Source organism: Hylobates moloch, unplaced genomic scaffold, assembly GCF_009828535.3.
Source record: "Hylobates moloch isolate HMO894 unplaced genomic scaffold, HMol_V3 SCAFFOLD_4, whole genome shotgun sequence".
Lineage (NCBI taxonomy): Eukaryota > Metazoa > Chordata > Mammalia > Primates > Hylobatidae > Hylobates > Hylobates moloch.
In genome coordinates, this window is record NW_026652279.1 from 14,855,662 (window position 1) to 14,873,520 (window position 17,859).

General features: G+C 39.6%; 1 protein-coding gene and 1 pseudogene across 2 annotated transcripts in view; both read left to right on the forward strand.

Annotated features, from left to right (window-relative positions):
* Positions 1–17,859, forward strand: part of PPP4R2 (protein phosphatase 4 regulatory subunit 2) — a 70,730-nt gene that overhangs the window by 26,981 nt on the left and 25,890 nt on the right. The window lies entirely within an intron of this gene.
* On the forward strand, positions 3,481–3,546 carry LOC116467671 (U7 small nuclear RNA; annotated as a pseudogene).

Consider the following 17,859-nt stretch of genomic DNA (forward strand, 5'->3'; position numbering starts at 1 on the left):
CTATGAAGAAAGGAAAATAGCAATAAAGTTACTTTATTGGTATTGATCTGTCTTAGGAGGATTGTCAATGTGTATAACAACATAGAGGATCTTTTACATTCTGTAGGGTTACCTGCAGAGAACCAAACTAAAACCTAAATTCTCTGAATATTTTGGTGGACCTTAAGGTGTTGGGTAGTCTGCTGGACTGAGTGTTTTAAATGGTTCATTTGGGAATGTCCACCCAGATTTGAATTAATTTAGTCTCACAGCATTTTAAATATTAAATAGGAAATAAACTTCTAAATTATAATTTGAAAGCCCGAAGGAGTTTTTCTCTCTCCTTACTTCCTTCCTTCCTTCCTCCCTCCGTCCCTCCTTCCCTCCCTCTTCTTTCCTTTTCTTTTCCTTTTTCTTCCTTCACAGCTCAGATTTCTGCTTTTAAGCTAAAGCATTTAAGATTTAGTCCCAAAATAATACTTGGCTTTTTGAAAGCATCAAATTCATTAAAAAATTTTTGCTTCCAAGCAGCACAACTGATTCTGGTTCACGTAAGCCCAGACGAAAACTAGAAAAGAAGGGAAAGAAATATTTATTAGAAGGATATTGAAGTAGCACTTAGAAACAAGGGTTGAGCTACACTACCAAGCCAAAGGGTATGAGGATGGAGCCCAGGGACCTCAGCAGCAGAAGTTGTTAGACTTGTTCTTCAGGTTCTAGCAAAGGACTGAGTCCCAGTCTTGGTATCTTCCATATTTCACATTTTTGGAAGAAAATACCTGATTGGCCTGGCCCTGGTCAGGTGGGGTGATGAGAGAAACCGAGCTGGCTACTGGAGGCCCGTCCTTGTGTGTTCAGTACCTTTTAAAGAAAATGGGAACCATGAGCTGGGGAGGTGACTCATTAGTATATGCTATAATCAGCATATACGTGTATACAGTACCTGCAATTCATCATATTGGTAAAACGTGTTAAAATTATTATCTTAAAACTGTTGTGAAGGTTGTAATGGCAACTTACTTTGTCAGTGGGAATCACCTTCTGACCTTTAAGGATCCAGATAAATTTAGCGCTGACCCTTGTTCTATTATTATGAGACGTTTATTGTTCTTACTAAGATCTTTGAATTGTTGAAATGCTTATATTTCTTGATACTGTAGCTTCTGTTAGCCTAGTATCATGGAACCTGATCTTATAAGGAAAAAAAGACATAGAATTGGTGATTTTGGTCTGGGGAGGAATATAATAGTTGCTTTAAGGAAGTTATAAACAAAGTGCTTTGGGAGCAGTAACTTATATGTAGCAGTGCATCATGGTGCAAGGAGGCATTTCAACTTAGTCTGGGCAGAGGGAACAGTGAGCAAAGGAATAGTAAAGTTCAGAGCTGTGGAGGAAGAATTAGGATAGATTAGAAAGGGTCTTGCTAATGCATAGAATTTTGGCTTTAGAAAGACATTAGAAATTAATGAAGGCTTCTGAGCAGAGAAAAGATAAATCAGAGCTTTGCCCTGGAGAAATTGAGTCTAATTCAAAGGAATTAGGGAAATCACTTAGGAGACTATTATGGTATTTAAGCTGGAGGAGATGAGAATTTGTAATGGTGCAGCATTAGTGGGAATGAACATGAAGGTTCACAGACAACATTGGGTTATGTAGATAATATCTGTTCATCATTCTCACCTTGCCTGGGTTTTGTATAGGTTTCCTAACTTGATTTTGCTTGCCCTTTCTAGTCTTGTCTAATATATGCTATTAATAGTAGTCCTGCTACAATGTAAGTAAGTTATTCTCATGATTAAAATCTTTCTGCACCTTCTCCCTTGCTCAAGTTAAAACTTAAGGTTCTTATGAGATTTAAAGCATAAATAAATAATTGTGGCTCTATTTAATTTGATATTTTTCTATTTGTTCCCTGTGTTTTTCTTTTCTTCTAAATTACTCAATTCTCTAGTAAATTCGTACTGCTTCATCTCAGTGACTTTGTACATATTGTTCCCTTTGCTGGAACAAAGACCTTACTTTTCCTTTGTGCACATTTTTTCTCCCTCTTTTTCTGTATTGCTCTTGACTTTGTGCTCATTTTAAAAGATACATGCTAGGGGTCATCTCTTCTAGAAAACCTCCATTGACCCTGAATTAGATGTGACTCAGTCCCCTTCTGTCATCATATATAAAATTTGCTGTGCCATTATTTTTTGTTTAAATTGTGAGCTCCCTGAGGACAACTAAATTCTTTATGTATCTTTTCTTACCACATAATAGCTTAGGGATGCATATTTGCGTTAACTTTTTTGGCCTATACCGAGCTTATACAGCCCGCAGGCTGCATGCAGCCCAGGGCAGCTTTGAATGTGACCCAACACAAATTCATAAACTTTCTTGAAACATTATGAGATTTTTGCGATTTTTTTAAAAAAGCACATCAGCTATCATTAGTGTTAGTGTATTTTATGTGCAGCCCAAGACAATTTCTCTTCCAGTGTGACCCAGGGAAGCGAAAACATTGGACACTCCTGGCCTATACTGTTCCTGTAACTAGATGTCATGATGTAATTAGAGTATGGATTCTGAAGCCATAATTCCTGGGTTGAGATCCTAGCCCTGTTACTTATTACCTGTGCAATTATGGGCAGTTTATTTAACCTGTTTCGAAGTTGTCTTATTGATAATAAAATGGGGAGATTAGTACTACCTAACTCATACATATGCTTCTGAAGATTGAGTTAATATGTCCAAAGTGCTTAGAACAGTACCTGGCATTTGTGATTATGTATGTGCTTGCTATTTTTATTATGCATTACAGTTCAAATATGAATCTATTCCCCTATTTTTTTATTTTTGAGACAGAGTCTTGCTGTCGCCAGATTGGCGTGCAGTGATGTGATCTCAGCTCACTGAACCTCCACCTCCCAGGTTGAAGCTCTTCCCCTGCCTCAGCCTCCAGAGTAGCTGGGACTACAGGCACGCGCCACCATTGCCTGGCTAATTTTTTGCATTTTAGTAGAGACGGGGTTTCACCATGTTGGCCGGGATGATCTCGATCTCCTGACCTCATGATCTGCCCGCCTTGGCCTCCCAAAGTGCTGGGATTACAGGCGTGAGCCACTGCTCCCGGCTATTCCCCTATTAATTGCCAAAGCAGTTCTACACATAATTCCCAGATCTGCTTGGAAGGTGGCATTTTTTCTACCTGATTTCTTTTTTCTACTGTAGATGGTTTGTAGACATTATTCCCACAGAGTGGGCTTCAGGATATTCATTTATTCAGTCACCAGATAATTATTAAGTGCCTATTATTTGCCAGATTTTGTATTTGTTTTATATATATGAATAAATTCTTGGTACTTGTGAGAGAGGTGTGTGTGTGTGTGTGTGTGTGTGTGTGTGTGTATAAATATGTGGGCAGACAGATGATTAAATAAATTATATATTATGTTACTGGATAGTAAGGGCAATGCAAAAATAAGAAAAAGGGTAAGGGAAATGAGAGTTAAGAGTGGAGAATGTTACAGCTCTTTTAGAATTTGTCTAGTAGGCTTTCTGGGAGGTCTTTACCAGAAAGCCTCCCCATCGCTGCCCTCAAACTCCCATGTTAAAAAAAACTTTTTTTTTTTTTTTTTAAAAAGAGTGAATAGGTAGTTGGATTTTTTTTTTTTTAAGAGACGGGGTGGGCTGGGCCCTAGTGGGTCACGCCTCTAATCCCAGCACTTTGGGAGGCTGAGGCAGGTGGATCACTTGAGGTCAGGAGTTTGAGACCAGCCTGGCCAACACGGTGAAACCCCGTCTCTACTAAAAATACAAAAATTAGCCAGGCGTGGTGGCACATGCCTGTCATCCTAGCTACTCAGGAAGCTGAGGCAGGAGAATAGCTTGAACCCGGGAAGTGGAGGTTGCAGTGAGCTGAGATCGCACCACCACACTCCAGCCTGGGTGTCAGAGCAAGACTCCGTCTCAAAAAAAAAAAAAAAAAAAAAAAAAAAGACGGGTTCTTACTATGTTGCCCAGGCTGATTGCAAACTTGTGGGCTCCAGTGAGCCTCCCGCCTCAGCCTCCCAAAGGCTCGGATTACAGGTGTGAGCCACCATGCTTGGCCCAGGTAGTTGGAATTTTAAATAAGATGGTCAGAGGAAGTCTCATTTAGAAGGTGACATTTGATCAAGGCCCAAGAATAAGGGAGTCAGCCATGCAATATATAGAAGATTAATCCAGGTAGAAGACTTTTTTTGTTTTTGAGATGGAGTCTCGCTCTTTCATCAGGCTTGAGTGCAGTGGTGCAATCTGTGCCTCCTGGTTTCAAGCAATTCCCCTGCCCCAGCCTCCTGAGTAGCTGGGACTACAGATGCGTGCCACCATGCCCTGCTAATTATTGTATTTTTAGTAGAGACGGAGTTTCACCATGTTGGACAGGGTGGTTTTGATCTCCTGACCTCGTGATCCGCCCGCCTAGGCCTCCCAAACTGCTGGGATTACAGGCACTTTTGTGAGCCACTGCGCCCAGCCAAGGTAGAAGAATCTTTCAGTACAAAAGCCTTAAGTAGGACTAGTGTGTCTAGTCCTTTCACAGACTAACAAGGAGGCCACTGTGGCTGAAGTAGACTGATCGAGGAGAGGAGGAGGTAAAGGGAATGGGGGAAATATAATATAGGGCAATGTGGAGCGCCGTAAAGGCTTTGGCCTTTGAGTGAAATCCAGAGCCGTTGCAGTTTTTTGTTGTTGTTTTTTTGAGACACAGTCTCACTGTCATGCAGTGCGAGTGCAGTGATGTGATCATGGCTCACTGCAGCCTTGAACTCCTGGACTCAAGCAGTCCCTCCTACCTCGGTCTCCTGAGTAGCTGAGACTACAGGCTTGCGCTACCATGCCTGGCAAATTTTTAATTTTTTTGTAGAGACAGGATCTTGTTGCCCAGGCTGGTTTTGAACTCCTGGATGCAAACGAGACTCCCACCTTGTCCTTCCAAAGTGTTGGGATTACAGGCGTGAGCCACTGCGCCTGGCTAGGATTACAGAGTTTTGAGCAGAGAAGTGACGCTATCAGACTTAAAAGAATTGTCCAGTGAATGGCTGTGCTGAAAATACATTTGAGGTAAATTAAGCTAGAAGCAGGGGTATTGAAATCAGGCTAAGAGATGTTCGTGGTTTGAATTAAGTGGTAGCAGGAGGTGTTAAGAATTAGTCACATTGTATATGTATTTTGAAGGTACAACCAACAGGATTTCCAGGCAAGATAGAGTGTGATGTGAAAAAGAAAGAAAGGAGTCAGTAGTGACTCAGGAGTTTGTCTGAGCAGCCGAAGTGTGGAATTACATTACATCTGAGAGGTGAAAGGCTGTAGGAGGAGCAATATGTGGGAAAGATCAGAAGTTCAGTTTCGGACATGCCAAGTATTAGTTGGCCAAATGGTTGGGTGGATGACTGGGGATCAGGAGTCATCCTGATAAAATTGGCATGCAGATAGTATTAAAATCTCCAGACTGGATGAGATCACCAAGTGTAGATAGAAAAGAGAGACTGAATTGTGAGTGCTCCAGCGTTAAGCAGTTTGGAAAACCAGAAAAGGAAAATGAACACGAAAGATAAAAGAAAACCCAGGAAAATAATTAAGGAAGAGTGATCAACTGTGTAAAATATTATTAGTGGGACATTTAAGAAAATTGTCCACTGACCAGTGGATTTAGCAATTGGAGGTCATTGGTGATCTTGATAAATGCAGATTAGGTTTAGTGGTGGGACAGAAAGCTTGGAGTAGATTTGAGAGATAGTGGGAGGGAGACAGCTGTTTTGAGGACTTTTATTACAAAGCACAGCAAATTTTTAAATGGTATTGGAACTGGGAGGGCAAGTGGAATAAAGAATAAAGTTTAAAAGGGAGAAATATCAGCGTATTTATATTTGTATGCTGGTGGGAATGATCCATTATTATTAGCAAATAAAATGTTGATGTAGATGATAGGAGAAAGGGGAGAATTGCTCAAGTGATGCTCTTGAGTAGGTGATCAGATGGCAAATCTGGTATATAAATAGACCAGAGCATGGATAGTTCCATCTGTGATAACAGGTGGGAATTCAGGGTGTGTACATGTACATGACAGTAGGTAACTGGTGGGACTTTGGAAATTCCCTATTGTTTGCAGTTTTATAAGTGCAACAAGAAGCAAGGTCATTGAGTGTGAGCGAGGGAAAACTCAATGTAGGGTTGAGGTGAGAAGATACGAAATAGTTACTGGGAGAGTCAGAGAATGAAATAGACTGGGGATAATGTCTGGTAGCATTTATAGTTTACTCAAGATCAGCCAGCATGGTTGTGGATTTTTCTTTTTCTTTGCTTTCTTCCCTATGTTTGTGTAGGGACAGATTTGGTGGGGATTGCGTTGATTTTATTTTTAAATTACAGTGAAGCCAGAGAAGGGCTAGAGAACCAACTATATCTGAGGGAGTGATTATAATTTTTTTTTTCTCTTTTCTTTTTTTTGAGATGGAGTCTCACTCTGTTGCCCAGGCCAGAGTGCAGTGGCGTGATCTCGGCTCACTGCAACCTCCGCCTCCTGGGTTCAAGCAATTGTCCTGCATCAGCCTCCTGAGTAGCTGGGATTACAAGCACGCGCCACCATGCCTGGCTAACTTTTGTATTTTTAGTAGAGACGGGGTTTCACCGTGTTGAGCCGGCTGGTCTTGAACTCCTGACCTCAGGTGATCTGCCCACCTCGGCCTCCCAAAATGCTGGGGTTACATGTGTGAGCCACCTCACTGGGCCGGATTATAATTTTTACAATTGAAGCTGGGTAGTGAAGGGAGAGAGGTTGTCAGAGGGTTGAGGGACAGTAAAAAGGTAATAGAATCAATGGATAGGAAATCCTGGTGGAGTCAAAGAATTTTTGGAGTAAGTATAACATATGTGAATGTCTTTTAGCTCATCAAGAACTATAAAAATGTAGCTAAGGTTTGACAAAGCTAAGTGATATACCTCTTCTCTATACTTTTCTGTTACTTGAAATATTTCATTTATTTTTATGGCTAGGCACAGTGGTTCATGCCTGTAATCCCGGCACTTTGGGAGGCCGAGGTGGGTGGATCACCTGAGGCCAGGAGTTCGAGACCAGCCTGGCCAACATGGTGAAACCCTGTCCCTGCTAATAATACAAAAAAAATTAGCTGGACATGGTGGCATGCACCTGTAATCCCAGCTACTCGGGAGCCTGAGTCAGGAGAATCACTTGAACCAGGAGGTGGAGATTGTAGTGAGCCGAGATTGTGCCATGGCACTCCACCCTGGGCAACAGAGTGAAACTGTGTCTCAGAAAAGAAAAAAGAAACATTTCATTTATTTTTAAAAAACAAGCAGTTTTGTGAATGGGTGGAGAAGCAATGTTGGGTAGAGATTTTATCCTCTCTGATGAAAGAGGATATTTAAAGTGCCTTTAGAAGTATTTCTAGGACCGAGAGAATGCCAATATAAGCCCAAGCATCTTATTATGGTCTAACACAGGTCTTTCTCACTGTTCCAGTCTTCCTTACTAATGCCATCTCAGAACACTACCCTCATCCCCAAAGCTGTCTGCATATATCTACCATATTACTCAGATGTTCTCCCCATCCTGAGTTTCTTGAGGAAAAACAACTACTGGGTGCTTACTAGGTGTCAGCCATTTTGCTAAGCACTTAGCTTACACTAATGTTAATCCTTACAGCAACAGAAGTAACTATTATTATCCCTGTTTCACAGATGGGGGAAACAGAGAGGCTAGGGTAATCTGCCTTAGGCCCTACAAATGAGAAAGTGATTGAAATACCTGGTCAGGCTTCCACACTCCAGAGCATCACCTGACTCTTTTTAAATTGATTTTTTTTATTAGTTAGTTTTTACTTTTATTAAAGTTATATGCACACACATTAGTGAATTTATTAATACGACAAAGGTCACAAAAAAGTCTGTACTTTCTTTTATTTCTTTTACTCCTGAGAGACAACCACTTTAAATTTTCTTTGTTTTTTATTTTTTGAGTTGCAAGTAAAACTGCTTTAAAATCATTTAGTTGTTTCTTTTGGTGTTTACCTTTTTCTTTTTTTTTTTTGAGATGGAGTCTCGCTCTGCTGCCAGGCTGGAGTGCAGTAGAGTAGCATGATCTCGGCTCATTGCAACCTCCAACTCCCTGGTTCAAGCCAGTAGCTGGGATTACAGGCACACACCACCACGCCCAGCTAATTTTTGTATTTTAAGTAGAGGCGGGGTTTTACCATGTTGGCCAGGATGGTCTTGATCTCCTGACCTCGTGATCTGCCCGCCTTGGCCTCCCAAAGTGCTGGGATTACAGGCGTGAGCCACCGCACCCAGCCTACCTTCCTATTTCTAAGGTACAGTCTTTTTACTAGTTACTTTTTCTCTTAATTTTACAGTCTAGTTACTTTTTCCCTTAAATGTCTGGTTTCTTACTAATGAAAGTTAAGATTTAGTTTCTTTTACGTACTCCTTCTCCAAGCATACACACAAACTTCCCACTTTAACTGCTCATTTTTTCCAATATAATTACGTTGAAATTTTGGTCACATTAGCATTCAATATATACATTGTCTCTGTGAATGCTAGTTTTTCCTTTAATTTTCTGTATGCTTATGACTAATTCAACCCCAAATTTTAGTTGTTTATATATCAATTTCATGTTTAAAAAAAAATCTTGTCAAGCCTTCTTAACTGCTCCATTCTGGACTGGTTGCTCTCTAGACCTGCCTTAATCCTACCATCTTATGATGAAGATGGAAATCTTACCATCTTATGGTGGGAGACCCGTGTTTTATCATCCTGTAATTAACTTTTTGTGTTGGAGTCTCAGTATTCTAGATACCATATCATGCTCTTTCTTGGTTTACATCGTTTTGGTGGAGTGAGAGGAGTCACAATAACAATTTTTTTTGTTTTGTACATTCAGTGTCTGAAAATGTGTTTATTCTACCTACTTATTTGATAGTCTGGTTATTCTAGGTTGAAAATTATTGTCTCTCTGAATTTTGAAGGAATTTTTTCATTGCTTTCTTTGACACCTGTTGATAAATCTGGAGCCCTCTTTGTATGTGACCTGGTTTATGTCCCTGAAGTTTTGTAGAATCTTCTCTTTGATTCCAGAATTACACAGTGTGCTTTGCTGTGAGTCTGTGTCAGCTCTTGTGTTGGTCACTCTTCAGCAACTCTTGTGAGTTCTCTTAATTTGAAAACTAGTATTTTTTAATTCTGGGAATTATTTATGGATTGGTTGGTTGAGGCAAAACATGCATAAAATGAAATTTACCACTTTTTAACCATTGCTAAATGTACAGTTCAGTAGCATTAAGTACATTCACAGTGTTGTAGAGCCATCATCACTATTCATTTCCAGAACCTTTTTATTGTCCCAAATATAAATTCTGTACCCATTAAACAATAATGACCGTTCCTCCTTCCTTCCAATCCCTGTCTAGCTTTTGTGTCTTTGATGGATTTTAGGTACCTCACTTAAGTGACATTATAAAATATTCCGTGTCTGGCTTATTTTACTTCACGTAATGCTTTCAGGATTCAGCCATTGTGAATAACACTGCCGTGAATGTTGGTGTGCGAGTGTCTAAGTCTCTACTTGACTTCTTTTGGGTATACACCTAGAAGTAGAATTGCTGGATCATACGGTAGTTCTGTGTGTAACTTTTCGAGGAACTGTTTTCCACAATGGCCACACCATTTTACGTTCCCATCAACAGTGCCCAGTGGTCCCAGTTTCTCCATATCCTCACCAGTGCTTATTTTTCATTTTAGAAAATGTTTTTGATTTAAAATAATTCTTGGTTTCTCTCCACTTTTCTGTGTGTGTGTGTGTGTATTTTTTTCTTTTTAAACTGGTCATTTAGACTTTGGACCTCTTGTACTACTATTACAATTTTCTGATTGCTTCCCTCCTTTTTATAAATGTCTTTAAACAATGCACCTTTTAAAAAGAGTGTTAAATGGTGCCATCATTGAATCAGTAGTTCTGTTTTATTTTAACTCCTCCTCTTCCCTCCGAATCTATAGTTTTTTTTGTGTAGAATTTTCCAGGTAACTCAGAAAACTTGCTGACCACTATTACTCAGGATATGGAGATTCCTACCAGTTAGTGGACCCATATTTTCCTCCAGTTTCTTAGTCTTCAAGAATCCTAGCTCCATTTGATAACTATGAGTAGTGCTTTTTGAATAACTTCTTTTGGAGGGATGAGACTGCAGCAAGCTATAGTTTTGTTTTGTTTTTTAGAGACTGTTCCTCTTTTGCCCAGGCTGCAGTGCAGTGGCACAATCATAGCTCACTGCAGCCTTGAACTTCTGGGTTCAAGCAATCCTCCTCCCTCAGCCTCCCTGGTAGCTAGGATTGCAGGTACATGCCACAACGCCTGGATAATTTTTTAGTTTTTTGTAGAGATGGGATCTCGCTATGTTGCCCAGGCTGGTCTCAAACTCGTCTGGGCTCAAGCAGTCTTCCTGCCTCAGCCTTCCAAAGTGTTGGGGTTACAGGCATTGGCCAATCTGCCTGGCCCCAGTTTTGTTCTTAAACATTTCCAACAGTTCAGATCATTGGTCTGGGCAAAGGTAGCTGAGACCTCAAAAGCACAGACAATAAAAGCAAAAATAGACGAATGGGATTACATCAAGCTAAAAAGCTTCTGCACAAGGGAAAAGTCAGTAGACTGAAGAAAATGAAATGGGAGAAAATATTTGCAAACTATCTTTCCGACAAGGGATTAATAACTAGAATATGTAAGGAACTCAACTCAAAAGCAAAAACACCAAATTATCCAATTAAAATGGGCAAATTATCTGAACATTTTTCAGAAGACATACAGGTATATGAAAATATGTTCAGCATTACTAATCATCAGGAAAATGTAAATCACAACCACGATGAGATGTTATACACCCCAGTTAAATGGCCATTATCAAAAAGACAAGCCAGGCATGGTGGCACACACCTGTAGTCCCAGCTACTCGGGAAGCTGAGGTGGGAGCATCACTTGAGCCGAGGAGGCAGAGGTTGCAGTGAGGTGAAATTGCACCACTGCACTGCAGCCTGGGTGACAGAGTGAGACCCTGTCTAAAAAAGGAAAGCAAAAGAAATAGCAGATTCTGGCAAGGGTGCAGAAAAAGGGAAACACTAGTACGCTGCTAGAGGAAATGTAGATTGGTACAGCCACTATGAGAAACAGTGTAGAGATTCCTCAGAAACCTAAAAATAGGTCTACCATCTGACCTAGCAATCCCCACTGCTGGATAAGTGTCCAAAAGAAAAGAAATCAGTATGTCAAAGAGATACCTGCACTTTCTTTTTTTTTTTTTTTTTTTTTCTTTTCCATTTTTGAGATGGAGTTTCGCTCTGTTGCCCAGGCTGGAGTGCAATGGCGCAATCTCGGCTCACTGCAACCTCTGCCTCCCGAGTTCAAGTGATTCTCCTGCTTCAGCCTCCCCAAGTAGCTGGGACTACAGGCACACACCACAACGCCTGGCTAATTTTTGTATTTTTAGTAGATACGGGGTTTCACCATGTTGGCCAGGCTGGTCTTGAACTCCTGATCCACCCGCCTCTGCCTCCCAAAGTGCTGGGATTACAGGCATGAGCCACTGTGCCCGGCCGATACCTGCACTTTAATATTTATTGCAGCGTTATTTACAGTAGCCAAGATAGAGAATCAATCTAAGTATCTATAAATGGATGCATGGATAAAGAAAATGTGGTGTATATATACGCACACACAACAGTGGAATACAGTCCAATTCAGATATAAAAAGAATGAATGAAGTCCCATCCTTTGCACCAATGTGGATAGAACTGGAGGTCATTATGTTAAGTGAAATAAGCCAGGCACAGAAAGACAAATATCACATGCTCTCATGCATTATGTTGGAGCTAAAAAAGTTGATCTTAACAGAGGTAGAGAGTAGAATGAGGGTTATCAGAGGCTGAGAAGGGTGGGGGTCCACGGATGAATAGAAATTGGTTACTGGGTACAAAAGTACAGTCAGATAAGAGGAGTAAGTTTTAGTATTTGATAGCACAATAGGATGACTATAGTTAATAATTTATTGTGTATTTCAAAATAGCTAGAGAGGATTTGAAATGTTGCCAGCACAAATGATAAATGTTTGAAATGGATATCCCAAATATCGATTTGACCAGTACACGTTGTATGCATGTATCAAAACTATTACATGTATCCCGTAAATATGTATAGTTATGTATCAGTACTAATTTTCAGTTTATCTTTTTAGTTTTGTCATATGTAGATGGAGATTCCCAGGAAGGGTTAATTGATTTAATAGTGTTGACATGTTCATTTTCCATGTATTCAGTCCTTAAACCAAAGTACAAATTGTTCGTGTGATAGGTACTTTGCTTTTAATGATTTTTTTCTTCTTTTTTTTGAAAGTACGAGATAGAGAAAAATGCATTCCAGATAATTACTACTTGCTTGATTGGCAATTTTAAAGTAGCACATAACTCTGGAGTATACTTTAAAGTAGCAGTGAAAGTAATCTGTATATAAAATTACACAAAATAAACGAATACCAAAATATTAAAAGCTAACATAACAGACGTTGTTAAGATACTTTTGTTTTACTTTCAAACTCAAGATTCTTCAGGATAAAACCTTTGTGTTAAAATATACAGTAATCTCTCACCACTTGTGGCAGTGCCAACTCATTTTTATATTTCAGTAACAGATACTTTAAGCTTTAATCATTTACATATGTCTTTCAGTCTCCTTAAATTTAAAAATGGAATGATTATTGTCTTCTTTGCTGTATATCACATGGATTGGTCTTTGGGTTGGATGGAAAGGGGATTTTTTTTCCCCCTCCACTTAATACACAGATGACTACACCCAAGAAAAAAATTCTAGATTAGATCTTCATAGCACATTGTCCTGTACAACTGAAAGTGATTCATGAGATAGATTTTAATGCTAATGAGTATTTTTTTAAATGAGTCATCTATATATTAGGCTTAGATTATTTGGATTTCTCTTTCCCTCTTTCTTTAAAAAGCTGTATATACATGTGCCACAAATTTTATTCCTCAAATTTTGTGACTTTGATCTTGGCAGTTCTGATTTCCCCAGCCTTATCATTTTAAGGTAATCAGTAAGATGTTAACAAAAGGGATGGTGTATTGCAGTGTTCTCCACTAGGAACCACTTCCCTCCCATGGTTCATTTGGCAATGACTAGAGCCATTTTTTTACCACTTGGAGTGAGGATTGCTGCTGGATAGAGGTCAGGGATGCAAATATCCTACAGTGCACACAAACAGCAGCTCATCACAAGCTAAAACCCTTTGGCTCAAGATGTCCATAGTGCTGAGTTTGAGAAACTCATTTATCGTTTATATTAAACACCTACTCCTTGCTTTACTTTAGTCAATATATTTCCAATTCCTTTTTCTGTAAGGTTCAGCTTAAAGTTCCAACTTTGTCCTGAGGCCCTTCCTTGGTGAGCCCTAAACCTACATTGTGATCTTAGGTTCTCTTTTACCATCACTGAAATCTCTGCAATTAAGTGTTTATGATGTCTTATTTTCTGTTTAATATCTGTAAGTCTGGTTTTCCCAATGAATTTCCTTTTATTATTTTAAGCACACTTTCTGGCAGGAAAAAAGTAATTTTGTTAGTCAAGGATTGTCGCATATTTCTTCAGGACTTGCTAACTGCCGTTCACCTTGATGTTAGGGCTGAGTTGGTAGAATGAAAAAAAGGGCCCAGGTCTTACCTACCCGATCCTATCTGACACATGTGGGGGTGAAGGGATAGATCAGTCCCTGTTGATGGCAGATTGGAATTGGTTATCAACTAGATTGTAGAGGAGGTGGTAAAAAGCAGTAGCAAAAGTGGTGAGAAAAGTGACTCCCTAGTTGCAGGGAGGAAGGTAGATCCGCTTCGGCCATTAAGCTAGTACAAGTTAAAAAACTCAACATCTCTTTGTTGACTGTGGTCATTGTGAGCCATGCTGTTAGAAGAGTCATCTTTGGTACAGCACTTATGTAGAACGGAGGAGTCTATGTTGGTATAGTAATAGATTCTAGGGACATTTTTTTTTCTTTTTCTTTTTTTTTTTTTTTTTGAGACGGAGTCTCACTCTGTCGCCCAGTGGAGTGCAGTGTCACCCAGGCAGGAGTGCAGTGGCATGATCTTGGCTCACAGCAACCTCCACCTCCTAAGTTCAAGCAATTCTCCTGCCTCAGACTCCTGAGTAGCTGGGACTACAGGTGCATGCCACCATGCCTGGCTAATTTTTGTATTTTTAGTAGAGATAGGGTTTCACCATTCTGGCCAAGTTGGTTTCAAAATCCTGACCTCGTGATCTGCCCAGCCAGGGACATTTTCAATAAGGGCTCAAAGGCTAAAAATGAAGCACAAGTCAGGCTAACTGGAACATACCGTTGGTTGGACTTTTTGTTTTAATTGGTAGGGAGACGTGGATGAATAGATAGTAATTTGAATCTTTAGGCATTTTTAGAATCCTTACCATGAATATGTAAGTTGCCAAGAAAGAAACCCAAGTTTACACTGAGCTTTTGTCTGAAAGTTTGTGTTACCTTCTCATCTGATTGGATCCTTTATGTGTACAACCATTTAGCACTCTAATTTGAAAAATTCACTTTCAGTGGCAAGTACTTTCCCTTCAGAATTTTTGTCAAAACTTTGTTTCAAAGCAGGTACTATGCCATCTTCAGATAGAAGTTTATGAGCAAGAAAATATGTAACACTTAAAGGATAATTTCAAAATAGGAAACATAAGAAATATTTTAGTGTCATTTCATTTATATAAAAAACAGTACTTTTTTTTATGAGACTGAGTTTTGCTTTTGTTGCCCAGGCTGGAGTGCAGTGGCGCCATCTCGGCTCACTGCAACCTCAGCCTCCCGGGTTCAAGTGATTCTCCTGCCTCAGCCTCCTGAGTAGCTGGGATTACAGGCATGCACCACCACGCCAGCCCATTTTTGTGTTTTTAGTAGAGATGGGGTTTCACCATGTTGGCCAGACTGGTCTCAAACTTCTGACCTCAGGTGATCCACCCGCCTGGGCCTCCCAAAGTGCAGGGATTAGAGGTGTGAGCCACCATGCCTGGCCAAAAACAATACTTTTTACCTTCGAAGCAGTCAATACAGAATGAGAATCCAAAAATTATGTTCATACTTGTATCACGTAATTTACCTTTTCCATAACACAAAAATAAGCAAAAGACAAATAATTTTAGAGAGGTGGGGAATGGGCCCATGGTTCTTAACAGGGGACAGTTTTTGACTCCCAGGGAACATTTGATAATGTTGGGAGACATCTATGGTTGTCACAACTGGAGTGGGTGGTGTGCTACAGGTTTCTAGCAGGTAGAGGCCGGGGTTGTAGCTCCACATCCTACAATACCTGGGCCTGGTGGCTCACGCCTATAATCCCAGCACACTGGGAGGCCAAGGCGGCGGATCACCTGAAGTCAGGAGTTTGAGACCAGCCTGGCCAACATGGCGAAACACCATCTCTACTAAAAATACAAAAATTAGCCAGGCATGGTGGCAGGTACCTGTAATCCCAGCTACTTAGGAGGCTGAGGCAGGAGAATTGCTTGAACCCAGGAGGCGGAGGTTGCAGTGAGCCGAGGTTGCCATTGCACTCCAGCCTGGGCGACAAGAGTGAAACTGTGTCTCCAAAAAAAAAAAAAAGAAAAGAAAAGAAAATGTCAGTAGTGCCAAAATTGAAGAAGCCCTGGGATGAGGGATTGCAAAGGACCTATTAACACATAAAACAAGTGTCTTGTGGTCAAAATCAGGTAAAAATATTCCATTTCACTAGCAATGAAGGAAATGCAAATTAAACTGTTCTCTACTAGCATATTGACAATTTTTGAAAGGTTATCATACTCAAATGAAACGTGTTGCTTTATATTACTGATGACACTTATGAAGTGTGGTACATCGTGTCTGCGGAGTTTTTGAAGGTCGAATCAAAAGTCTTGATATATGTACTTCATACTTTGGACTCAATAATTTCACTTACAGAAATCTATCCTCAGGTGATAAATAGATGCCTACAGAGTTTATTGTTAGGCTGTTAATCACATAACTGCATAGTTATTTTTAATTGTAATGAAGTAGATGTGACCTGATTTTTTTTTTTTTTTTTTTTTTTTTTGAGACAGTCTTGCTCTGTCACTCAGGCTGGAGTGCAGTGCAGTGGCATAACCTCGGCTCACCGCAACCTCTGCCTCCTGGGTTCAAGCGATTCTTCTGTCTCAGCCTCTCTGTAATTCCAGTAGCTGGAATTGCAGGCCCTCACCACCATGCCTGGCTAATTTTTGTATTTTTAGTAGAGATGGGATTTTACTATGTTGGCCAGGCTGGTCTCGAACTCCTCATCTCAGGTGATCTGCCTGCCTCAGCCCCACAAAGTGCTTGCATTACAGGCGTGAGCCACCTCACCCAGCCCTAAATATTTTTTGAAACTGTGATTAATTAATTATGACACAAATACGTGGTGCAGTTAAAAATCTTGCTTTCAGAGACATTTTGTCCCATTCAAATACCCATATTGAGTAAGGAGGGGGGAAAAAGGAATACTAGGATGTCAAATTTGAAAATTATATTAAAATGTTACTTTAGTGATGATGGTTGACTGCAGATTATGGATACATTTTACTTTTATGTCTTTATTATTTCTTACAATGGCTGTACTGTTGATGTAATCAGGAAAAAACACATTTTTTAGTTTTTAAATCCTGTTAACATTTTGGAGTAGTCTCAGTATTTTTCAGTTTACTGACTTATCTGTCCTTTACCACGTATCAGATTTTCATATATGTGTGGGTCTGCTTCTCCTCTCTCTTCTGTTCCACTGATCTGTTTTAATGTTCAGTTAATTGACAAGATGTAATATGATGTGGAATGATAATATAAAAGAATCTCTTGTTTCGTGCCCCATTTATAGAGATAGTAATTTGTGTTTTAAAATTAGTCCTTAAAAGTGTCATAATTTTATGTAAGCAACTGTTTTCTTACTTTTGCATATCTTTCACTTATTTAATTCAGTATTCAGATTAAATAATACTTGTTTTGTTTGCCTCAGTCATATAATTAAGACTGAATTATTTGACATTTTAAGTCATCTGATTGAAATATCTGCCTTTTAAACATTAAGTGTATTTTAAGTCTGTCACCTTTAATGAATGATCATCTCCATTAGATTTTATTTATTCATTCTTCTCAAATTCCCGTTTGATGTTTATAAATGGTGCAGTATTTGCTATCCTTTGGAGTAGCTAATAGTAGTAGGACTCTCCTGAGCTTTGTTGTGTTCTTAGTGTTCCTCACAGTTTGTGTGCAATGCAGATAGGCTGAGTAGAGAGTAATCTTAGTAGAATTGGAAATGGTAGGAAGCAGTACGTTAAGGTGGTTGGCCGCTGGCCACTAAATTGTTGTAGCACCACTTGGGAAAAGAAGAGATGGATTTTCTGTCCTTAAGCCTCTGGAAAATACCTTTAGCCTTTAGAGAATTGTGAGAGAAACATGTTTGAATATCAACTTGTGAGTTCCTGTGGAGAAAAAAGGTCAATGTAGAATCTAGCACCAGGATATATTTATTAGAGATACGAATTGTACTTTCCTAAGGAGAAACTGCAAAAATGGGAAAATGGAAGGGGAGAAGAAAAAGGAGGTGAAGGGAGGTGAAGCTACTTAAAGTTAATGGGTGATTAATTTCAGTACATTATTGAGTTAATTTCAGCAAAGTAGATTTAAATTTTGAGTATGTATTTTATTGGAGGGGATTTTATGTGGAGAAATTTGTTCTGAAGTTGAAAATGTGTTTATATTTTATGAGCATCTTTTTAGAATAATTTGAGTT